This window comes from Cupressus sempervirens, chromosome 11 (genome assembly GCF_028749045.1).
Source record: "Cupressus sempervirens isolate cs-2001-9-10 chromosome 11, ASM2874904v1, whole genome shotgun sequence".
Taxonomy (NCBI): Eukaryota; Viridiplantae; Streptophyta; class Pinopsida; order Cupressales; family Cupressaceae; genus Cupressus; species Cupressus sempervirens.
The window spans coordinates 205575718-205603055 of record NC_143128.1 but is presented as its reverse complement, the minus strand read 5'-3'; the positions used below and the strand labels follow the sequence as shown (position 1 = coordinate 205603055).

At 32.8% G+C, this 27338-nt stretch overlaps 2 pseudogenes; both read right to left on the bottom strand.

The window, feature by feature from the left end:
• Nucleotides 1-17154, bottom strand: part of LOC149528890 (ribulose bisphosphate carboxylase/oxygenase activase 2, chloroplastic pseudogene) — a 102142-nt pseudogene extending 84988 nt beyond the window's left edge.
• Nucleotides 17155-17731: 577 nt separating this feature from the next.
• The window catches only part of LOC149528889 (ribulose bisphosphate carboxylase/oxygenase activase B, chloroplastic-like), a 178210-nt pseudogene continuing 168603 nt past the window's right edge, over nt 17732-27338 (bottom strand).

The window sequence follows — 27338 nt, the reverse complement described above, 5'->3', positions numbered from 1 at the left end:
TGTTTGTAGATTTAAGATTTGATGTCATTGTATACTCAGTTTATATTTTAGATTGGTCTCATGATGATATGGTTATCGGTGTTTGATTTGGATATGTATGATAACTTGCTGGGTCTACAAGTTGTGTAGTGTTGTGAGCAGTCTATACTTATAGGTTGCATTTATAACTTTGTTATGAGTTGTATTTACCCATTGATCTTTATTTATTGATGTATATTTAGATTAGTGTCTTGGATTTGGGTTGTCTATGCCCTAAGTCACATGATTTACTAATTTTTCTCCATATAGAAAGGATGAGATGTTGTTACTAGGTATAATCATGGTGGAGGATTGTGGTTAACTATTTTATGCTGATGGGTTGGATATTTTGAGCATTAGATGTTCAGTTTATGGATGTGATCATGGTGCCATGGATTTTGGCATGACATGATTGGATATGTAGGTTACATCAATGTTCATGGCTATTGGTTTCTTTTGAGGAGCTCATGATGTGCACTTTGGGTTCTTTGATGGTTCAATGCCTTAGTTGATTCTCATGGTTAGATGATGGTTTTTTTTTTATCATGGTGTCATGGATAGCTTGGATACACAGTTTAGTGAGAGCTTGCGATAGTGATGAGGTGATAATGCAAGATTAGTTCCTGGTTTGGTTGTATCTTCTTGGTTTGGAGATCTTGGCTTCATTTGATATTGACACTTTAGTTGTGTGTATATACCTAGAGGATCTTCATGTAAGAGATGGATTTTATGATGCCATAGGTGACTTGTATCACAATTGAGTGGGAGTTTTTTGGCATTGATATATTTGTTGAGTGTTTAGAAATGTTAGAAGTTTGTCTTTGATGTTGTTGTTGTAGAATAATCTTTGACATTTGCATGATGCACATGTTATCTTCATGGTGTTTGGACATGGTTTGCCTTATTGTGTGCGGAGATGGTTGCATCTTGAAGACTAATGGGGTTCTTGGTAAAGGTGTGGTCTATGCTTTCGTTTGGAATATTATCCTTGGAGTTAGGATGGTTTCATTATTATGTCATGATATACTCTTGATACACATTTAGAGTTTTGATATGTTATAGTATGTTCATATGGAGCATGTTATCTCTTTGGTTGAGGTGGTTTAGATCATGTTGTTATGTTTATATTCCTAAGGCCATAGTTGGAACTTTAACATTGATCTTGGTTTAGTTTCTTGGTATTGAGTATATTGATCATAAGCTAGATACTTCATGATATTGCTATGTTGCATTTGGATTTGGCATAGATTGATTGGTTACAAGTCCTCATGGATACTTAGAGATAGTGGTGATGCTGATTTCTCTTGGATTAAAGAAGTATTTCTAGGGACGATTGATGGTTTTAACAAGAAGTCCAAGGGGCATTTACATAATATGGACTTGAGAGGATATTGTTCTTAGACGAGTCTTGGTTGGAGACTTGGATAACTTGATGAGCATTCTCATTCCCCACTCTTGGTCTACTCAGTAGTTTTCTACTTGAGAGGTATAGCCCATTATTTCTCTTAGGTGTATTATGTTTATGCTTGTATTTCATGGATATGGATCTTGAGTTATAGTACATGAGTTAGTTTTGGAGGCTTCATTTGAGAGATGGTTTAGCATTGTTTATCTCCATTTTCATATGTTATTATGTTTGTTGAGCTTTGGAGATGGTTTTATATTGGACATATTCCTTTGATTAGGAATGGTTAATGAGTTTGATCTTCTTGTGAGAGGCTTGCATCCATGATTAGTTATATGATATGGCTTGGTTGTTGTTGAGGCTTCCTATTGGGGTTTTATGGAGGAGATCATACTTGCATAGTTTACATCTGGAGGTATGTGTAGAAGGACATGATACAAGTTATGATTTGCATGATTTCTCTATGGTCTTGGTTATCTTCTTGGATGTTTAGTTTTCACTTACATTGGATTTGAGATTTGTTAGAGACTGTGATCACTGGTTTGTGCTCATGTATGTCATGTGAGAGATGACATTCTTATTCCTTTATCTCTTTCCTTTTTTGGTTGTGAAGAACTTGAGAGAGTGTTGGAGATTTTTTATGAGAGTTATTCTTGTAGGTTATTTGTTTATGTATTGTGATTTCCTCAAGACTATATGGATTCACTTCTTTGAGATGTTGTGAGTGGATTAGTTATAGATTTGACATTATCTTTTGTAGTGGGAGATTCTTGGTATATATGTGGCAAGTATTGTTCTTCATGCTTGTGATTGTAGGTTATAGATTGGATATGTTGGTGATGAGAGATTCACTTCACTAGTACATTTGCACCTATTTTTCTACCAATTTTTTTGACCAAAGCTATGAATCCTCCTTATTTTTTATTTTCATTTATGCATTGGTCAATTTTTTTTTCCTGATTTGGTCAAAATTTTGACCAACATCATTTACCCAAGTTGAAAATATCCAAACTATTCCCAAGTTGGTTGAAATTTTGACCAACTTGGGTCATAATACAATTTGGACTATACAAAATTTAGATAAAGTTGCACGCATTTATATTATGGACTATAAAATTTTTAGATAAAGTTGCACATGGATGCTTGAGATGAGAAATTTCACATAATAGTTCAATGCGCATTTTTACTGAACTTCCATATTTTCTTGTTTTTCCTATTATATCTTTTGTTTTCCATTGAGAAACCTCCTTTCTAAGTCCTACATCAATGGACTACATCACTAACTAGTTCAGAATGTAATGTGTCAATTGCTAAGACTAGTTCAGATTGCATCAATCACTGGTTTGACATATCTATCTATATAGATGGGTGAGAGTGGAATATGTATAGGGCAAGAGCATGGATAGAAGTAATGGTGAGTGATTTCATGTGATATGGTTTGGGCACCAAAAATGCATGAATTAGGAGGACAAAGCAAGGAGAAAGAAACATTGAGGCATCAAAAGTGATTCACTAATTTGATCATAAAATGTTAGGCCTCTGTTACCGCTACTTCTTTTGTTTGGGCAATTGGTACATAATTTTATCCCCTTAATAATTTCATGGGATAAGGCTTGGACAACAAGTTTTCTTATTTTTTGTGGGATAGGGTTTGCAAAATGAATAATTTCTTAGTTTAACATTATTCATGTGTGATTTTTTTCTTGTAGGTGGTTGTGAATCATGGTATTCCTCTAGATGTGGTGGAGAATGCAAGAAAAGTAGCAAGAGGCTTCTTTGAACTTCCTATTGAAGACAAGTTGAAATGGGGTCGAGAGGAAGGAAAAAGAGATCAGATTGCTAGTTAATCATTTCAACTAATTTCTAGATTTTTAAATTAAACCATTGTTTATGGAAAATGTAAAATTCAGCAACTTGTTTCTTTTTATGTAGAGGATTGCAAATCATATTCTCATTAGGACTTCAAAAGCTCTTTCCTACATATTTCAACTTCCCATGCTTACATATTTTGGATGCACTACCATATTTCCTACATATTACCACCATACGTCAGCGAAATTAGGCTTGTATGCAATACAACACTTCAAATATGTTTTCTCACTTCAAGGTTCAAAGGTTCTTACATATTCATCTCTTAGTACTTCTCATGCTTTATTGAATTCCTGCATATTGAATTTTAGATACTCTATTACACATATAAAACTTTAGATACTCCTTTGCACATATTAAACTCATCATACTTTTCCACTCCATATCATAGGTTCTTTGTACCTCCAAACTTTTCATGCTTTACCAATTAGTATTTATGGACTGCTCGTGCTTCACTACACCAAAGTTTACATTGCACACAACATGATGACATTAAAGATAAAACTTAACAACTTCTAGTAGTGACACTATTGGAGGAGATTATGGGAGCATTTACCTCTACCTTGACGCCATATCTTGGCAATGGCAACCCAACTAGTTCGTTAGACATGGCATGGATGCCTATGCTACCCCCTTGCACCATAACAAAAACATGGCCCCATGAATATCAATTGGGCCCTTAAACTATATGGCTTTGTTAGATACATGTATCATCCTCATTCGCTATTGCATTAATTATAGTCATGTCAATAGTGATGGGTCTAGGGAAGATTCCTTGGGTGAATAGTAACTTAATGAGATTTGAAATTGTGATCTTATTCAAGAACAAAAGTCCTCTCAAGTCCCAGGTCATTAAATATAGGACTTATAAGTACTCTAAAAAGTATAATAAATAATAGACAACAAAAAGATTGTCCCATTTTATTTCTATGACACAAACTTCCTAATAATTACTTTTAAAGTATGGTCCCATAATCATGATTTTTCCTGAACAATAAGCCATAGAAGAACATAAATACAAACAAAATGATTGAAATTAACCAAAAATCACAAAAATCTACAAAATAAACAAAAATATTATATAGAAATTAAAAACTTGTTGAGAGCATAAGATTAATGACTATTGCTTATCGTATCCCAGTGGAATAGATGTTACATAAACCATATTCATCTGGCCTTCATGAGAGAGAGTTTCAAGTCTAGACATCTTAGAGCATTTTTTGTAGTAGACATAACCGACACAACAAAACAAATTGATATAGATATATATATATTAGGAAACCATTGTTCATTGATCATTGTCCTTTACATGCTACTACATTATTGATTTGGATTGATGTTAATTTATACTGTTAACATACCTTCAACACTATCATAATAGTGTAGTTATCATTTTTCCATCATTGTTATTTATACATCCCTTTCACAACCTTTGCATGCTCACCATACCAGTCTTCAATACTATTAGAAGGACCTCATAGGTCTATCACATCATGGCGATTCCCTTTGAGCTCATGGAGAGATTTGAGACCTTAGACTTCTTAGTGCATCTTTTTCTATTACATAATAGACCTCTCTATTTTTTCATGTCCTCATAATGGTGTCCTCCATGACCACTTTCATGGATACCTCTACTTTGTCTTGTGTATCCCAATCCGCTGCTCTTAATTTCAATAGAAATTTCTTTCTTTTAGGATTAGTGATTAATGTTCCATCATTTTAAAGCACTATATTTGATGGCAACAATAAAAGATAATGTAACTATCCTCATTGTGAAAGTCTTGCAGTGTTTAATTATTTTGTATTTTACCTTCTAAGGTCTTCAAGATCAATTTCTACTCATTGTGCATTATCGACTTTTAGACACTCATTCCATGATTTATGACTTTAAAACCTATACCACATTTAGTTTGATAAGAATGTTGTTTCTTAACTCTATAGTATTATACTTGACAATCAAACCATCCAAAACTTTTCATCAATACAATAATGACATATTTTCTTTCTAAGAAGCATGGTACCATTACCTTGCTTATCTTTCTTATCTGAAGGCATTGACTCAAAGACATGTTAATTCTTTCTTTGAGATCATTTTTGAGAAAATTAATTTTAATCTCCATTCGGTTTGTGTTGCCAAAATTAAGAAAAATTGAGTGGTGGTTCATTAAGTTTTTTAAAGAAAAATCTCCTCATCTTCTATCCTTTCTTTTTGTTTTGAAAGACTCACTTGTACCAATGGGTCTGGAGGATCCAATTGATTCCCAAGTTCCTTTATTGACAAAGGCTAAATATTTAATGTTGATTGGTTTTCTCCATGCATCAAGCTTTTCAACTTGCTTGTGATCAGTTGGTTTTAAATCAAAAGAAACATTGATTTTTTGTTCAAATTTCTTATGGTGAAATGAATCCTTTGGAGTTTATGATATTTTCTTAAATTTATTTAATTCCACAACTCCTATGGGCTACAAGTCTTTACTATAAATTAGTGCATTTCAAAAATGTGGCTTTGCTGAATTTGCAGCTCTAGTTCTAACTGATGTCCTATGTAGAACATGACCATCAATTATGCTGCATCAATGAAATGTATTTTAACATATTCTTTGACAGTCTTCTCTGTAAATTTTTGGTGCCACTTTCAATGGGCATGTATTCCCTCAAGATTACTAACCTTTATGTGTCTTGTATCACTACCATCTAGATTTTGTGGTGGCTATTTAACTAGATGAAAATAGAGAATTATTTTAAAAAGATGGAGAGAGAGTGTTATTAAAAACAATAAATTTTGTATCGAAGACCAAATGTTTTTATACAATGACATAAGTTGTCCTGTCTTGAACTGTTAACTATTATTTTATTATTGCATTAGTCTTTTATCTTTAATTGACTAACTTTTATAATATTTATATGTAATGTTATATACTTTTACCTAGGAATAATGAAGATGACATATGCACTCTTATGAAGATGACAAAAATTAGATTAACCAACTATTGCCACATTTGCAAAGAAAAGGGGATCTACTAGAGTCTCTAGTTTGAGAAGATTGGTCATTTACAGATGCTTGAGAAGATCTACTAGAGTCTCTAGTTTGAGAATGTTGGGAATTTGCAAAGGCACTAAGGTCTAGGTTGGGAAAAATAGAGAGACGATAATGAGGACATTTTATGCTAAGGCATAGGCATCAATCAATACATTCAACATGGAAGTTATGTGCATAGGGTAGCTCACAAAACTTTAATTAGAGAGGTTAATTATCATTAAAACACAACCAAGTGTTAAATATATGAACCAAGTTTCCTTAACAAAGTGTAACGCAATTATTTATAACAATCTTAAACTGTATACCTCATTTCCTACACAGAACTCCTCAAGGCAGATGGGGCACTCACTATAGTCTGTAGGCACTACCTTCATGTAGAATTTCAGAAGCTCCCAAATAATGCTTCAACTACTTCTCTTTGCATTTTACTCATTTTCAGTAAAAAAAAGAAAATAAATACTTGTTTAAATAAAAGAAGCTAATCAATGTATAAAAGAAAAAACAATCATTAGGGTTATCTGACCAGTAGTCTACTACATCATAGTCTTTGAAAGAATACTTGAATTGATATATATAACTATGAATTTCAAGTCAATGAATTAATTGCATTAAAATTACATGTATAACCCTAACCTATCTTCAAGTACTATAACAGTAACTCCTTCAAACAAACATAACTCAAGGGAACACTAAATTATATAAGTTCCAATTATAATCAGTGGACTACAAAAAACTGCTGACAATAAATAGATTCTTACTGCTATTTATATTAAGACATTTTAACAATGTACATATTAGTGTAGCCTAATCTCCTATGGTGTTGGGAACATTTCTAGTGGTTAAGTGATAATATAACAATATTTTAAGAAGTTATAAGTAGAAGAAAATTTGGAGAGACATATGATAACAAACTTTTGAAGCTTCTCATCATGAATTTAATGAAAAAGACAAATCACTTTTACCCATTGAATATTCTTGGTATACAAATTATTTAAATTCTATTAGAAAAAATAATATTTACTTGTATAATATGAGTTTGCAACACTTTCCATACTTTACTCATTGTGTCCATTTGTGCTCTAGCAAGTCCAAGAACACGACGAACACCTTTAGCTCCCTATTTTATCTCAAGCTTCTTAACAATTTTCCATTGCTAAGATGGGGATTCTTGTACAATTTTCTATACTCTTATTTTAATATTCTATCTTTTGCAATCATTGCCTTTGTATTTGTCAAAACAAATGGACTATTTGAACCTATATATACATATATATCTAATTCTGACAAGATTTTATGATCTTGTATGAACACATAAAAATACTTATTCCAGGAGGCCCATTGGTAAATACTGTCTTTGTAAAACAAGGTCTAAAAAGTAATCTCCTATGGGAAGGTCATTGATAATATAGCAAAAATCTCCATAATGAGTAGGTTGGTAGATCTAACACATAGCCTTCCAAGCTAACAATAAGGTTCCATTGCTAACACCATCATCCTTAGGTAGGCATGTTCCCACTGATTCAATTTCAAACAAACCACTACATTTGATGGCAATAATAAAAGATAATATGTGACTATCCTCATTGTGATAGTCTTGCAACCTTTAATTGTTTTTTATTTTACTTTCTAAGGTCTTCAAGATCTATTTCTACTCACTATGCATTAACATTTTTTAGACACTCATTCCATGATTTATGAATTTAAAACCTAGACCAAATTTTGTTTGATAAGAATGTTGTTTCTTAACTTTATAGTATTATACTTGACAATGAAACCATCCAAAACTTTTTATTAGTACAATAATGACATATTTTCTTTCCAAGAAGCATTGTCACTTAAACATTACCACATGTGCAAAGAAAGGGGGATCCATTTGCATGAAACACATAAGTGTAGACAAAGTCTAGTTGGGGTCAATAACACCATCATTGGGTGTGAATGAAGCATAGTTCAAAGATACCTAGTGAAGGTTATCCATCTAGGCCTCACAATACCATGGAGAGCAACTTTGTTTCACCAAAAGAAAATGCTACCATGGACTTCAAAAAACCAAATAAGGAAAACTTACTATCTAGTCCCTATTGAGGATAGAAATGTTATAGAAAACATACTAAGTGTATGAGTTCTTGATACCTTGCATGTTATCTGGTGTTTAGAAACTCCATGAAATAGCATAATTTTTGACATTAATCTTCATATAGGTGTACTACAACACATCATAGACTTCCTTATGTTTGTTTTGGACTAACACAATCCTATTTTTGTGCCTAAAGGTTGACCTATTAACAAAGGAACTACATGACAAAATCTACATGGCATTCCTACCATTGGAAAATGTTTTCTTATACCATAAAATGGTCAAATTCCAAAAGGAATTAGTCCCAAGATTTTTGCAACTCCTAATCCCCAATTCTTGACTCCAAACGTTATTTTGCTAGGGTTTCCTCAATGTTCACTCTCCACTTGATCCTGCATCCAATTGGTGATGGATTCACCTTCACTTTACTCTATTCAAACATTTCCAATCATAAAATATACTCCTTCTTAGGTAACTCATTCACTGCCACACACAAGATTCAATTATATCTTCACACTATTCCTTAACTGTGATCAGTTCTATCAAACATGAATTTGCATATGCATAGTTAGAGTTTTGTGATACATGTTAAGTAACATCATTCCATGAATGTTAGGCCTCTACATTCATGGAATGACCTTCATTCTCCCTAAGGTATTACAACAATAGAAAATTTTAATAAAGAGTGAATGATTGAATTATAACTGGTGTGATAGTAACTTATATAATATGAAATTGAATAGAAAAACACAACAAATGATGAAGTGACTCGGTCAAAACATATGGAGATTCAATCAAATTGGGATTCAAAATGGAGTTGATTTGCAAAAATAGAAATATTTTGCATTTGTTGTTTCTTGTTCACCAATACATTACCCAATCCTTCTTCTCCCCTTGTCGTAACAAATACTTCTTCTCTCATATAAAAGATCCCCTATAACTACTTAAGAAACTAACTCAACCAAATTCCATTTGTTGAGTTGAATGTTAAGCATATAACCTAAAACTTATCAATCCCTAAACTAGCCATTACTTTTTTTAAATATTTAATTTTAAAGAACAAAAATGGCTTTATTTTGATACTTAACCTTTTTTCTAATATCTAGACCTATCCCATGCCCCTTCTATACCTTCTATACTTCTTGAAACATTATTGAAGCTTGGACACTTTAGTCCATTACAATCAAGTCTTTAGTCCATAAGAGGACATTACACAATAAAAGTAGTTTCATCTTCATATGAGAACATTACACAATAATACCTTTCTAAGTTTGCATATATGTTTATAGAATTCAATAGAATGGTCTTACTCGAACATAATTAATGCTCATTTTCTATGGTTTCTAATATTAGCCATTGGAATTAGTTTAATGTGACTCTAGGCAATTCATTAGTAGTGCAACTTGAATTTCCTTCACCTTGTAGTCTAATAAAGAAATTGCTTGTATTTGAGAACCATGTCCTAGAAATCAATATTGATAAAGGTTAACATCAAAGTCCAGTATCTATTCTTGATTGTCCTTTCCAAGAAGATTTTTCCAATCCAAATGAGTTCAGAGAAATAAGTTAAAATCTTCATGGTATGTGAGATTTTGTCATTAGCTTAATTTTTTTCCCAATGAAATCTAGAACATGTCTCATGTAGAGTATATTTTCTGCAATTGAAAAGTTTAATATTGAATCTCTAAGAATGGATGGTATTTTTTTTTTAGAGGAACAATTACCTGATCTACTATATGTTAGAGATGTACTTGTTGCTTCTAGTTTTATTGGAGATTCTAATACAATTTTTGCTAGATAGCATTCCCCCAACAATCCATTGGACCCCCATTTCTCAAATTGGTCAAATGCATGCGATCAATGGAAAATTCATGTTTCTAAATCAGATTTGAAGTAAATAAACTAAATGTAACCATTTTGGGTTAACAGAATGGTTGGAAGAGTAAAATGCAAAAAGTTGCTCAAAAGTTGTCAACTTACGTAGTAACTATTTGTTGACAACTTTTCACCAATGGCTAATTTTAGCTAAAATATTGGTTGAGAGTAGTTGGGAAGGATTAGAATGCATTTAAACACTCATATACATGCCCAAAAATATGGTGTAGAAGGATCTAGGTTGTAAGACAACAAATTTGATAATGCAAGATTTTCACTGTAAATTGGTGGTTGCAAATCTTCTTTCTGATAGAAATTATATTGGACATAGTAGAATACTATTCTAACATTCATTTAGTATGGTTTGAAATTTATTTAAGCCATTATGTTCAATTCACCTTGACTGTTCCTATAGACTATTAGATCTGACAATTTCTTCATAGTTTGGGGGTTATCATGTGGATATGACACATTCCACTTTATGTGACAACTATTCTAGCTTGTGGAATGGGTCTAGAATGGTGTATTATAGGATGTTATAACACTAGGAGTATAGAGGAGATCATGGAGGTTACATGTTAATACCCTAAGGTAGATGGTTAAAAGGGAAACTGTGCATTGTTGATGCCATGTATTGGTCTAAGTGAGATCATTGAGTGAGAGGGTAATTTTATGAATGATTATGTACCTTCTTGTATGACCATCTTAGATCATTTACAATCTCCATTTTTTGAACTACACCCCCTTTTAAGGCCCTAATGAATAATTTGGAATCCCCATTAATCCAGAGCTTTGTCCACCTATTTTCTCTAGTATCATTAATCCCCATAGTAGCTAGGGTTTTAGCCTCAACCAAGTTGTAAGTGTCTATTCTGAAGTCTTCAACATATAGACCTAGCAGCTTCCCCCATGCATCTTTAAAATTTTTCCACTTGCATCTTTTCTAGGATTCCCTTTAGTTACTCCATTGAATTTTAGGTTCACCCACCTATGCTTTGGCTTTTCCTACTTATATGTCTTATTGCTACCTTTGGTCAGAGAGGGAGCCATCATGAAGCCCCTAAAATTGGTCCACAAGTGTGCCTAGCCCAATTCTCCTTTCTCTACATTCTAATAATATTTCTTATGAATCTCTCCAAAAAATTTAATGGTGTTAACCACCTTATCCCATATCCTATCAAAATTCACCTTGTAGACACTTAAAATTGTCCTAAACACTATATTAATTCATTTAATATTTCCCTTGAAATTATAATTAATTTATTAATAATTAACTATATTGATCATATTTGTCTACTTATTTAATTAAATAAGTTCACTTTTCCTATGTATTTAAATTTAATTTAAATACTTCCATCCCTAATGTGTTAAATTTATTTAATACATGATCCTCCATAAATCCCCTTGTTAAATAAATCCTATTTATTTAATTCCTCCGTCTCCATTAATTTCTCTAAACCTATGATTAAATTGAATCCTATTTAATTTAATCCTAATCTTATCCTAAAACCTAGTCTACAACCATCACTCTCATCCTTCTAAGACTACCCACTACTTAATCCCACTTTATTATCCTAAATCCCTTTCTAAACACCTTTTAGCTCCTAAGAGTTTGCTCACACATGTGTGAGAAGCTCTTGATCCAATAAAGCTTCCATCTCTTACACATTTGTCGCTCACTCCTTCCCCCAAGGTTGTTTACATGTGTGAGCACACCTTGAGCCTCTCAAACATTAAAGGCTCTTTTTGAATTTTGCATGGCTTGTAATTTTGCCCATGTGTCTCCCTTGTGGAACCTATGTGGATGCCACATAGATGCCACCTCCCCAAGGCCTCTCTCAAGCCTATAAATAGAGCTCTTGTCTCAAGCATTTTTCATCTCCTCCATATGCATTGTTATCATGCTAGTTTAGAGTTAGAACTTTCTAGAGATTTTATGCATAGTTACTAACCCTTTGGTAGTTGTTTATTTCTTACATTTCTTTGCATATTCATGATAGTATTACATTCTTAGATTTTCTTTCTACATACATTTCTATTATCCATTGAGTGCTCTCAAGAATGGTTGCTTCTATAGCCATCTATTGAAGTATTCTTCATCATTTAGCTTAGTTACACATTCATTATTGCATCATTCAACATCTTGGGATTCATAGTTGTGTTTGGGGAGAGCACACTCACATCCCTCCAATCTAAAAAACACCAACATGGCCTCTCATGGGTGCCTTTGTTGAGCTGTTTGAGCTTGCATGAGGACTTGATTTATTGGTTGCTTGGAGTTGCAAAACTCAAGCATAATATTAGTTGTGTTTCATTTTGTCTTGAATATCTTAATATCTATGTCCAACTAATGTTTGTTTTTTAACTCTTGCTTCCAATAGGTCAAATTCTCTTGCATACACACCTCTTTGCCTTAACTGAGTACCTTTCAAGAAAAAGATTTCCCACAATGATTGCCGCAACCACATTCTATATTATTTTTAGGCCCAAACTAGTAGAATTGGTATCTTGCAACACCAAAAGTCTAGCCACATTTTTCTAAATCACCCCACTTGAATGCCCATTTAGCCCAGAAATGACTCCAAATCTACCATGTGACCTTGTAATGAAGGAAAAGGTGATCACTATTTTTTGCTTGAAATTTACACAACACATCTAGAAGGGCCTATCTTACCCAATACCTAAAGTCTATCCCAATTTTGAGCTCTTCTTTTCCAAACCATCCATAAAAAAACATTTATATTGGTTTTGTAGAACTTCTTCTAGATTATTGGATTTTCTTTGGAGCCAATATTAGAGAAATATTTGGTAAAGTGTCCTTGATCATCTCCATACCACTGTCCTCATTCACCTCCTCCACTAGAGGCCACTTGGCCAATCTCTCCTAAATCTCATCACATACGAATTGTAACTCAACAATAGCTATTTTTAGCCTTTTCTAATACCTATTAGGAGGGATCCTTACAATGGAGTCCTCAACTTCCTTAAAATGTGTCATCATGGGGATAAAACATTGGTGCTAATTGAAAGCCTTATCTTCCATCCATTGGTCGTCCAAAATTTAGGATTGTCACCTCTACCCCATCTCCATTTCATATTCAAACTCAAGAAATTACAATAGTTTTGCAAAAAAATTCAAATACTTGAACCTCTAGGTAGCTTACAAGTGAACAAATTGTTGACATTGTTCATCAAATACTTAGTCTATATGACTTGGCTTCATAACTTATTTTTTTCATGATAGACCCTCTAGAGTAATCTAATTTCCAATGCTTGATTCATATCCTTGTGCTTTCTAATTTCTAAAAAACCCTACAAATTTGGCCTACAAGCATTGTCTTATTTAACTAAATATATTTGAATTACTCATATGACCATCTTAGATGACCTTATTGTACCTTCTTGTACAACCATTTGTAGCCTATCCATACAAGATGGACATGTACTAAATTGGGACCCTAAATTTGCATTGTATTCCTTTGAGTCATGTAGGTATCTTGGATAAAGAGCTCACTTAGCCTACCAGTTGGTCTTAGTTGTTTTCTCTTTCCATTTCTACACCCTAAAAATCTTTACCATCTTGTATCATTGAGTTATTTCATTAATCATTAGTTAGCATTATAGGTAGGATCATTTTTTTTATCTAACCAAATCCACCTATCTTGTTAGAATAGTATTATAAGCGAGGTGGTGTTGGGCCATTTGTTAAATTGAGTTTTTTGTGCAATAGATTTGATTTCCCCTCTTATTTTTGATTTTCCACTTATGTACTTGTCACAGTGTCTTAGGCTATTGTAGATCCATGATCTATCCCATATTCCAAATGTTTCAACATCATGAAAGAAAAAAAAAAACTAATGTGTTGCCATCTCTACCAATGCCGCCACATTCAACAATGCATCCTTTTCCAACTACTACAATAGCACACCCTTCATCATCAACAAAAAGAGGAGCTTCTCTTAGAAAATATGTATGCCATTTGTGTACTTGGGAAAGGAATATTTTTAAACTCTAAGAAGTGATACCTGTACCTACATAATAATGTTTGTTTGACTAAGTTTATATTTTAGGCATCAAATATCTTTAAGGCTTTGTAGCGATATCTCTTATTAGCTCAATGTAGAAAATTGTGTGATTGAATTCATGTAAGGTTATGTAGATAACAAAAAATCTTATAGATAATTTAGTGTCTTGCTAGCAATGCCATCTTGAATTATGGGCATGCTCTTTTTGGTTGAATACAGGTGGCTCCTGTAAACATTCTTGTAGGTTCTCAAGTATGGGTGTTGTACTAGATCGTAGCTATCCAACATGTGCTATACGTGTCTATTGGGAGTTGAACTAGGTTTGAACCTAAAATCTGGATAGCAATATTGATAGGCAACTCATTGTTATCATTGTTTGATGCCATTAATTTGCACCATGGATGTATTATTGATTGAGAATTCATAGATATGTTGTATTTGCATCATCTTTTAGTACTAAAATATAGCTTAAATCTTAATATTGTTGCTGAGAGCATCATAGACATACATACATCTATACAACTACAAAAAATTCAAATAAGGTGGGACAAACTAGGATAGACCCATATAGGAAATAACCTCTTTAAGTCCTTGCAAGACCTAGGATGTTTGAGACATCATTTTGATCCAAGGAATGTGCTCCCTTGAAACATTGGTAGAATTAGATAGTGTTTTATCTCATCAATTTTCCATTCTACTTTATTAGAGTTCTCATATTTATTATTTTTTGTTTTTGGAGAGAATTTGAATTTAGAATTTAGAATTATTTTAGTATAAAATTTACAAGGCTTTCTTTGAACACATCCTTTGTAGTTCATGTCAGTTCTTGTGGCTAGTCACAATACTGTCAACTAGTTATTAGGTATAGAGAACATTAACAAGTTTACAAATACATTTTGTATTGTATAAAAGTAAAGAGTGGACAAGAATTGTGTTGCTGAGAAATGCAAATTTTAGAAATCTTAATAGACTTTTGAGGATTTCACTTTCACCCGTGGTGGATCAATACAAACATCTAGGTAGGTGGTTTCTGCTTGGTAGTGTTGCTAATAGCTTCCTTAAAAATTTTACCTTGCCAGTTTAGTTCTTACTTAAACTACTATATTTTAGGAACCTTTTTTTAACATTATAGTACATATATGAATTATAATAAATTAGTGGCTCTTCGAATGAAATTTTTTATTGCAGATTTTATATTTATCTTCTTTCAAATGTGCCAAATTTAACTTGAGTTAATACTAGCTTTATATAGTGCTTTTTATCAAATAGGCAAGGTTGAATATGTTTCCTAACTACGAGGTGTCTACATGACTATATCTCATTCAAATGAAATATTAGAAGCACTTCGATGATTGGCAAGTGACAACTCCTAAATTATTTAAAACCTCTTTAATTTGAATATGAAATGAGAATATCTCTTCTAGATTCTATAACTTATCTCATGTTCTTCACTTCTTGGCTACTTGTTATCATTGCAAAGAAAATGATGTAGAGTGTTGGATTAGATTCTACATTTCTTCCATTGGTGGCTAGAATTGTAAGAAGTGCTAAGTCTGCTCAGAGTGCAAGTGCTACATATGGTGCTAATTTCATAGTGCTTTTCATTGAGAACAAAGAGGATGAAGATATATTGTTTGATAGTGTTTGTCAAGTCATTACCATACCAGCATTTGTCATGCTTAACTCAACTAAGTTGAGCACTTTGGCTGGCTTAATTTCTAGGTTGAGAAAAGTAGGTGCAAGTGGATTGGTTATCTCAGTAATAGATGTAGAATAATTTGGAGGTGACATCCTTAAAAAAGTGAGACCATTACTTTTTAGTACACAATTCGTCAAGGATGATAAAGAAAATGGTGAAACTGACATCTTGTGGATGAAAATAGAAAATGATAGTCTAAGAAACAATTTAACAAAAGCTATATAGAATGTAAAGCATTTAGATCTAAAGTTCAAAGAGTTTTTAGATGAGGAACAATGCTTTCTGTTGAATGTGATCAATGTTATTTATGAAGTTGCCCCATAGGTATGTTTGTTAATTCTAGTTCTATTTTCTTTTCTATTTACCAGCTTCAATGTAGTTATTTTCAAATTATGCTTGAAAGAGCCTCATGGCACTAACTTGACAAAAAAAATACTTTAAATACATGTCTCAATTTTCTTCTCTTTGCATGCTTCTTTACAGATGTAGGAGATTTCACTTCTTGTGGATATAGTTGCCCAGATGGATAAATTATTTTTGCTAGTTATAGTGGTAATTTTTGTTAAATTAGGCTAGAACCAATGTCTTAACTTCATTCTTGTAAATACAAATCCTTGACCAAAAGATGCAAGGTGAGACAAGCTTGAAGTCATCACAAATAATAAGATTTTTAGGTGGTTCTTACCTATTGATTGACCAAGTAACATATCTACTAAATTAGCTATCGCATTAAGGTGCACATTTTCTACCCTAAAAATTCCTCTACAAATGCCAATGAGGTCATCTCAAGTAAGTTCCCAATAGAACTTTTCCATCCATCCATCTCTAATCAAAGGTGCATATAAAGTAGAAAGTAATTTCCTATAATGATAATTGGTACTCGAGGATTCTCAACTTTTTTATATTGGCTTGGTAGTTGAACATTTGTAGGATTGTCTGCAATGTTCATGAGAGTTGCATTCACCATTTGATTATTGACCATGTAGTATGTAGTTCCACCCATTCTACCAGTACCTATATCAAGATCATTTATGAAGTGGGCACACATCTATCTTTCTTTTTTATATTAGAAGCCTCCCTATATCTTTGCCTAATAAGTTTGGTAGGCTCACCTACATTTCCACTCTCCAATTCTCCTACACTCATCTAATGGGAATGCATTGAATAGAAAAATAAGTGGTTTTCAGATAGGAGAAGTTTTGAAATTGGATTCAACCCCAATAATGCCCTCCTATCAAATATTTTTCAAAACTTTTGGCCCTCATTAGATGCTAGTTTTGAAATTACTCAACCCTAATAATGCCCTACTACTAAATAATTTTAAAAAATTGTGGCCTTAATTGTAGAGTATAGTTGTGCATGTAGTAGTTCTTTCCAATTAGGTTTGGTCCATTCAAAGGATTCTAGTTCAGAAAGTGAGATTGCAATGGTAATGTTGTACTCTCTAGGAGACTAGTAATGGTGGAATGCACAGTTTCAAAAAGAAATTTATTAATTTGATTCATCACCTCTACCCAGTGTCCTTGCTAGAATTAGACAAATAGAACTAAGGATTGCATTTACAATAAAAAGCTCTAATAAAGAAACTCAATTCAGCTTTAGTTTTGCAATTGAATATGTTCTGAGTGGGCAATAACATTTCACTAACAAAGATACTCAATTTAGAATGACTTACTTTGAGGAAAGCCTCTATCTTTAGAAGAATGTCTCACTTACATGATCCCTACTTTGCAAAAAAAAGCTCGCACTAAAATGATTTTCCTTGACCTTTTCCACCCCAAGCCCCCAAAATAAGAGGCACCTATTATTCAAGGAAAGCCAAAATGATTGAAATAAATCACAAGAATAACTGATAACTTCTATTATTTATAAGCAAGTAAATAGTAAAATTGCTTCTGTAGCAGAAACACTTATTCTTGTAGTTACAGATGAGTGAATTCTAACCAAGAGATTTGGCCAAGAACATTAGTATGTTTAATCCTAGACAATAGGTCAAACAAAATTAGGATATACTTGGATTTTCCAAACAAGAGAAGAGTTGGCATGCTCAATAACATCATCAGTCAAATGGTAATCAACAACTGACAATCCAATTCCAGATTTTCATAGCATAGAAAGAAAGATTTATGGTATGTATTAACTATTTTACCATCTATTCTATTGTTATCAACCTTTTTGACATTTCAATTTGTTCATTGATCAATTTCTCCAAACATTAGATCAATTTTGTTTGAACATTGCAAAACCACCTAAACTAGCCACCCTCCCCAAAACTTATACGATTAGAAACTTACATGGTCTTCTCAAACATTATTAGGAAAATGCACATCCCTTAGAGTTTATCTTGGGTTAGAATACCTAATGGTTAGGCCAATGCTTAGGAACATGTAAATGAACCCTTTGTTATCAACATAACATGAACAATGAAATGCATAGCAACATGCAAATGAACCCTTTGTTATCAACATAACATGAACAATCAAATGCATGGCTTAGAAAATTTATTTATGTGGAATGGGGTAAGTTGTACTCATTTAAGCTATTAATCTTAGGTTCTCAAACAAACCCAAGCTAGTCAAACTTATGACATCTACATTCACAGCTAGGCTGCCGACAAATTTCCTAGTAGAGGGGTGTCTCAAAATGGCTAGATTTTAGATGATCCAGATGACCCTGGGTATTCTGTTAAATTAGAGAAGGAATTATCCCATCCTTATGAACAATACCCAAGTGCATTGCATGGTTTGCATTACCTCACACTACTTGAATTTCCTAATTGGGCATTGGCTCAAAATGGATAGATCAATAACATTCCCATGCTTTCTTTACATCTTCTACCAATATAAATAAAAATTTGAAAGAGAAAACAAATAATTACATAATTTAATTTTATGCAAGTCCATGAAATCCTTAGCTATGTGGAGGACCAACTTATCCATGAAGGTGGGAGCTATGTAAAAACCATCTGATGTAGTGTCATCATAAGCATACCTAATCATAATCAACAAGATTAAGTGAAACAAAAATGGCCTAATTCAATAGATTCATAAATGAAATATGGTCTATGGAAAACTAAACAAAAGAAAACACACATACATGCACTAAGTAGAACTGATGTAATCATAGCTACTCATGATAACTGTTTGGGTTCCCATTCCCATAGCCCCCTAAAAGATAGAATCAACTATTCTTTTTCCTCTAGCGATGTCCTATTGATCATCATAAATGTTGGACACAAGTCCAACCCATTTGTCATTCTTCATTTTATCTTTCTCAAATGAACAATTAACCATTGGAAGCCATCTTCTTTTTGAGACACCACCCAAGCAACCCTTCTTGATGATAAAGCTCACAAAAATTGAGCTTTGGATGCACTTCTCATTGAACCTTATTGCATGTTGAGGAGAACAAGGCAAGCTCTACAATCATAATCAACACATCAATGAACCATTCGATATAGTCTCCTAATGCTCAAACAAAGTCCATGATAAAGAAGAAAGTTACACCCCTTTTATGTGGGGTTGTTTAAGAGAAAACTCAAAAAGGGGACATCTACAAGTACTCCAAAATCCTTGAATAAATAATTAAATGTGAAAAGACCATGAACAAGGGAGTGAACAGAGATAGAGAGGTTTTGACATGTCTCCTTGGACCATACCTTAATGCACGAGCTACCTTCAAACATAAGGTTTTAAAATAGTTGATGTGCCATGTAGGGTGGTTGCAAAGGCAAGCCCTTTGAAGGGTGGTATTATAAATTCCACATATAGATAATGTGTTAAAGTACATTTTTCATGTACCTTGGATGTGCTTAGCAACATGGTGCTTTTGGAATTGTTTTCAATCTGAACTTAGTTTGATTCTTGGTGCCTTTGGATAATTAAGCATAACTACATAGCTATTATGGGATATAGTAGACTTGAAGACCCCATGATTTTTCTAGGCATTGAAATACAAAGAGAAGTTCCCTATTCATGATAAAATTCATGATAAGAACAACTATGGTTCCCTCTCCACAACCCTTACAACCACAATGTCAACATCGTGGAGATTAGAAACCTTCTATTAATTGGTGGCTTTGACCCCAAAAAATTCAATTACATCTGCATCACTCACATAATTGATGGTGCCCTATGCATAAATGTCCATTTTTTCCATGCTATATCAAGCAATTGTTTCTTATCCAAGCCATTTAATTTTCAACCTTTTAAATCTTTGCAAAGATAAAGTTGGAGCAAGAGAAATTTTCTTCTCAAGGGTGTCCTCTAATTGTAAAGTGTCCATTCCATTATCTGTTTAATAAACAAGACATATCTTGTTCAATAGATAATGGAATGGACGCTTTACAATCAAAGGACACGTTTGAGAAGAAAAATTCTCCTACTCCATCTATATCTTTGCATAGATTTAAAAGGTTGCAAATTAAATGGCTTGGATAAGAAACAATTACTTGTTATAGCATAAAAAAAAAAATCCGACCAAACATTGGTGGAAATTTTGACCAATTCTTGATAGTTTTCTACAAAGACTTGGTTGAAATTTTCACCAATTTAAAAAAAATTTCTACCAAGAATTGGTCGAAATTTCCACCAATTCAAAATTTTTTTTACCAAACATTGGTGGAAATTTTGACAAACACAAACAAATCAGAGCTAGCAACTTTTTTTTTTTTTTTGACAAATGTATTGATCAAATTTTTGACCAAACATTGGTTGGTCAAAATTTTGACAAGAAAATTTACCACGAACTGCTTGGTCAAAATTTTGACCAACTTGCATCAAAATTTTGACCAGTATTCATCAAAAATTGAGTTCAAATTTACTAGTGCTTGTTATACCTTTGGATGTATAGATAGTTGGATGAGTTTGGCACTTGTTGTGGGTGTTATTTCAGCTATGGATATTTTGAAAACTATGGATATATGTGATTACCTTTGGATTAGGATTTTGTGCTTGGCTTTTTAGTTGGTACAAGATTTTATGATCTTCTAATGTGACAGGTTGGGTGGATTTCTATTTGGATGGCTTGTATGTATGTTTGGTGGCAGTGGCATAATAGGAGGTGAGGTCATTCATGTTTGAGATGCTGGATAATTTGATTTTTTTGTATGTACCAGGATTGAGCACATGGTTTACTTTGATCCATTATGGTGGATGTGCTAGGAGGGATTGTTCCCTTGTTCATTTGTGTGGCTACAGATGGACCCTATGTAATGTATACAACAAGTGAGAGATTCTTGAGATAATAGGTGTTTCACACATTGCATAATATTGTTATATTATATTATATTATTTTATTATGTAATGTTGCACCTAGATGGATGTACAATATGTAAAGATTCCCATGGGATATACTTGATGAATTGTATTGTAACATTGTGATAATATTTCATGGAATTATTTAATATTGGGGAAATAATTAAATTTCTAATATTAAATGTGGGGTCAATGGGTTAGGTAGGACATGCTTTATGAAATACCACTTGGTGGTTTTGTGGGATTTTCTACTATATAAGTTTCCACAAGGGTAGTTGTTGTGTGAGAAGATAGAAGGCAAAAAGTTAAAGAGTCAAGCGGGACAAGGCTTGATAGGTTATCCAAGGGAGCATTTGTCAAGGTTGGAAGCATGACATGGGATGTGTGGATTCATTCTTGTTCACATGTATTGCTTGGTTGTAGCTATGGCTTTCAAGGCTTCCATGATTTTATTGCAATGGTATTTTTGCTGAATAATACATAGTGATGGATGCTTTTGGAGACTGGGTTTCCCAGGGTATATCTTGTGTCACAATTTTTTGTGGGTATGTTGTCTATTCTCTTGCATGTGGATTTTTATGGCATAATTATTTTAGATCTATTATGGGTTATGTGGAAATGGTTATATTCTTATTGAAAGTTTCCTTACAAGAGAGCAAAGAGGTTGGTAGTATGTCACCCAAGGAAATGAGCAAGGGTGCCATAGTGGATTTGGTAAGGAACTATTAGCCAAAGCCAATCAGGTAGAAGCAAAGAGTAAGAAGAAAATCGCAGAATGGGGAGATAAGAGTCAGAAAGATGATGATAGTCAAATAGGGGAGACATTTGAAAGAGGCGAGGATCTAGAGGTGGAGAAGGAGCAAAATCTATTTTTGGATGCCTTTAAATCTCTTAACAAAGGTGGTATGGAGCATATTTCTTATTACAATGGTAGCTTGAATGGAGAAGAATTATTGGATTGGTTGGAGACCATAGAAAATTGGTTTGATTACAAGGAAGTCCAAGAGGAGAAGAGAGTCAGCTATGACAAGGCTAGACTCAAGGGATATACACTAGTATGGTGGAACATGATGCAGGATGACAGAGTAGTAGTAGGGAAGAAAAATATAGTGTTGGGAGAGGATGAAGATCATATTGAGAGTACAATTCCTACCCACAGATTATGAAATAAAAATGTATCAAAGATTGTAGAACCTAAGTTAGAGGGATCTCACAATGAGTGCCTACACTAAAGAGTTCAACAAATTAAGCCTAAGAGCAAAAAGAAAAGAAGAGGAAGTGGAAAGAGCGACAAGATACCTCAATGGATTGAGTGAAGGGATTCAAGATGAGATCAGCATGATGGCTCCTAACTTTATGCATAAATGATTTTAGTTAGCCTCAAGGACATAATAGAAGGCTAGGAGAAGATGTGATTCATAGCAAAGAGGCAAAGGTAATAGAGGTTTCAAAGAAAGGGGTAAATTTGGAAAAGGAAAAAGACCAAGTAGGCTAGAAGAGAATCAAGAAAATGATAACAAGGTTAATTAGAACAAGAATGCATTTTAGAGAGGAGGATATGTAATGCTTACCCATAGTTGACTTTTCTAATTTTATTGTCGAATTATTTTAGGCCTATTTGATGATTATGTTTTATGATTTATTAGTTCTTGGTTACTGGATTTGGTTAGAGGTATTTCTTATTCAGTTGATTTATGTGATGAGATACTTGAGTTACTTACTAATTTCATGTGTTCATGATTATTTTGATGATGATATATGTATGTTCATTTAGTGAATTTCAATGATCTCATGATGATTAGTAAATGGATTATTTATGTGTAGTTTCTATGGTTACTTAACCCATACTTGCATGTGTATGGTGTCCCTATCTATTTCACTTTATGATTAACATTCATGATGTGGTTAACAGAGGGAGTCATAGTCACTTGCTAGTTAGGATCTACATGATGCATCACTTCCCACCATTGCATGTTTAGTTTAGAATATATCAGTATGTACATGTGTGGATTTCATGAAGATTGCAGGTACCAGGTATCGACTTTCTTGAATTGCCAAGATGAGTGTACCCTATCATAGTATCTCAATGGTATAAGTGGGGAGATAATTCTTAAATCTAAATCCTAAACCCTAACAAAATTTTCCTAGAAAGTAGGACAAGTATCTTCATTGCTTACCCTTCTAAATTAGTCAAGTGATGTGAATTCATAATTTTAACCATAGAGTTTGAATATGTGTTCTGTACTTGATTATGGATTTTCATATTTAGTCTTGTGGATATGTGATGATTTTCTATTGTAATTAAATTAACTTAAAAGAGTATTTAATGATTTAATTTAATGGAAATTTAATAAAGAAAATTCAATATTTAATTATATTTAATTAATTAATAAATTAATAAAATCAAATTATTAAATTTAAAATATTTATTCAAAGTCCTAATTTGGGCATATTTACATTTATTTAATTTAATAATAATTTATTTAGGAGTTTTATTTTAATAAACTCTAAATAATATTATTAGTTAAATTAGTAAATATATTATTAAAAACATCTCGAGAATTAATTAAAGAGAAAAAGCATTAGTTTAATAAAGTTTATTTTAATTAAAATTGCATAAAGTTGGTGCATGAAAATCAAAATGATCAAATAATAAAGGATATGGTTTTTTCACATGATTGCACAATCAAAGCCCTAAATTTTGGGAAAAACTCTTTATGAGGAAATTGGAGTTTGTTTCTCCACACATAGGTTCAGAGAAACTGATTTCTGAAAAGACGGTTTTCAAAAGAGAAGGAAAATTCTTGTGTGTTTTGTGTGTTCATTGTTTTAGCACCCGACCTAGGTAGGATCTTGTGGGTTTGTGCAGTAGTTGTTCATTCTTTGATTTCTTTTCTTCTCTATGTTTGCAAATATATTTTTAGAATTCAATTAGATTGAAACCCTTGTATGTGATTATATCATTCTTCATTTGAGAAACCTCTATAAACAAATTGATGATTTTATAACCCTTATTTTATAAGTTAGAATCCTATATTTTGATACAGGGTGGGGTTTGAGAAAGAATACTAGAAATTAAATTCTTATATTTGATTGTTTCTATTTCATTGGCCTACCAGAGCTATGGTGAAATTTTGATAAAAAATATATCTATTATATACGAAATTACAATAGTAAATAAGTTTTTTATGATATATATATATATATATATATATATATATATGCAATTAAAAAAAATGATTTACATGAATTTTAATGTGGGTTACTATTATCACAAAAGATTTTATCCTTTCCTAAAGTTATTACCTAAAGGAAACCTTGTGAAACATGGAAACAATCTCCAAGTTGTGTGACATGAACAATGAGATTGAGTCTCTAGAAAAGGATGACTTCCTTACTATGAGGGTGCACCTACCTAGTCTTTCAAGAGGAAAAGGGAGAAGAAATGCATGAAAGAAAAACTACCTATTCTAATCTAAAGGGGTGATACACCAAAATAGTTGTTCAATTTTATCTATACCTAAGAATGCACATTTTACTAACATAATCTCAAAGTATAAAGGTTCAATCCTTGTTTAATAATGCAACCACATGCAGATCAACAATAAAAATAATGTTATAAGGAAGATAATTCACTCTATATCATCCAAAGGCCAAGTAGACACAATCATACAGTTGAAGAATAAAGACAATATATTAACAAGAGGAAAGAAATGTATTGTACAATATATTAATTGTAGAAGGAGATACAATTAGAGAATTATATTAACTCAGAGGCACAAAAAATTATAGTAGCATTGTAGAGAATATAATACTAGAGAATCAAAGAAGGATCAACCCTTTGGAGGGTTACAAAGCTTTCTTTTATAGTGCAAGCATAACTAAGATAACTTCATCAAGAACCCAATACTTAACCACTAAAACCAAGTTGTAGAAAATAAGCATTGCATATCTAGAAAATATTTGATCTTGGTACATGTCATGATGTAGGAAAATCCAATATTTCACCAAAAATGGCTCCTAAGAAGATAGAAATGGAGGCCATTAATGCATTAGATAAGAAGATGGATCATCAGGAAATGAGTAAATGTCACTTTTCATTTATCAAGAATGGGAGACATTGAAAATAACTAGTAAGCAGTCAAGCATATCAGATTCACCATTAAAAAATGTTTATTCTTTACAACTAGTATGCCAAATAAGATATGTCAGTAGCTCAAACATATTCAAACTATCATTTTGTACCTTTCCTTCCTTTCTATTAGTTGAAACATCCATCACTTTCTAGCTTAGATAGATGAAAATACAATTCTTTGTCAATCCATGGCTTATGATCCTATGATCATCAAAGAAGGTAAAAAACCATCATAACATCTTCTATTGAAAACCTAACTCTTATGATCATATGATCATAGTTTATCTCATGTTCGTGGGTCTCCCTTTGAGTGTTTACAATCTCATGACAAGAAGTTACCACTAGCCATTTTATAACTTCAATACTTAACCCAAAAGCTATCATTGACCTATGACCATATTATGATGATCACCTTCCTTGGAAAAGCATTGATAGTAAATACTTTTCCTCTTGCAATGACATAACAAGTCACAAATCGTAGCTTTTGGACCTCCTTTAAATTTTCTTCCAATCTTCTGAGGTCACAATCTTACAACAAAAAGGAACCTCGTATCATCAAAGACCCTTCTATTTCCCTTTATGATCTCACAAAAAAAGATATATCATAAGATAGTACTATTACTGATTGATTTTTTGATTGAATTATTGAATGAATAGCTTTTCCCTTTATTCAATACATTTTTCCTTATGCCTAGACACCTATGATTCTACAACAACATAGAGCTAGAAAATTTAGATGTATATGGACACATGGTAACTAGGCGTATCCCCACATCAGCTAAACAATGTGCACTTTTAGAAAGTGTATACATGCCAGCTATCAATCCTTGCAAATCTAATAGCTGAGATCTATGCTTGAAATTACCTAGCTTGTTGTATGGTCACAACTTGGACCCTTGGAATACATCAATAGACTACATCTGATGAAAGAATTTAACATTTAACTACTAGAAGAAAATGATCTTTATGACAATGTGATTAGGGAAGCCTCTAAATGTGACTCACATAGACATGTGTCAGGCTGTCATTTCCTTATAATCATTTCCTTGCAATGACTAAAGATTAGATATGTGAAGGATTCAGGGAAATGCTAGCTGTGGACCTTGCAAATCTAACAATCATGATAAAACTAGAACAAACATGAAATTCAAACCTCTAACCAATTAGAAGTTTCCAACAATCCACCTTTGCATCTTGGACCTATGATCTTATGATTGCCTCCATACTTTGTAACATCTCATGGTTGATTGGTCTACCTTATAATCATACAATTGTTGACCACCTTGTAACATCAAAAAAGATTTTGTTTTGGCTCATGATCTTATGACCTTGATGATGTTATGAAATAAAATCTCATGACAAGCTCCTTCATCATAGCATCTCACCCTTATCTAGCTTGTTTGACGATCACACAATGATTGCTCATCATAACATCATAACCATCTTTTTCTCTAGCTTACAAACTGGGCTGAAAGGACATGTGTCCTAATCTCATGTTCTCACAATGGTTAAACATCATACTCCTCATAAATCTAGGAATACATTGGTCATTGATCCACCATGATCTGATGGTTGAGATCATATTATTAAACTACTCACTTATGGTCCTTATGATGTTATGATGTTGTGATCTCATGATCCATAGAAAATTGTAACATTGTGCCCTTGGGTTTCCATGCTTACAATCTCCTGGCCACCGTTAATCAAACTAAATCATGCCTTTGATAGTTAAAATTTTACTTCCAAGATCCTATGATAGGCAAAAAATATTTCACTTGTGACATCAACAGTTTATTTTCCTTCCCTAGAGATCTTATGATAAGACAACTATCATAACATTAGAACCTCATAGGATCATAAGTCCTCACCTTTTCTGTAACATTGGAGGCTTGACATTTTCATCTTGCAATCTCTTGACAAATAGGGTATCATGAGATCAT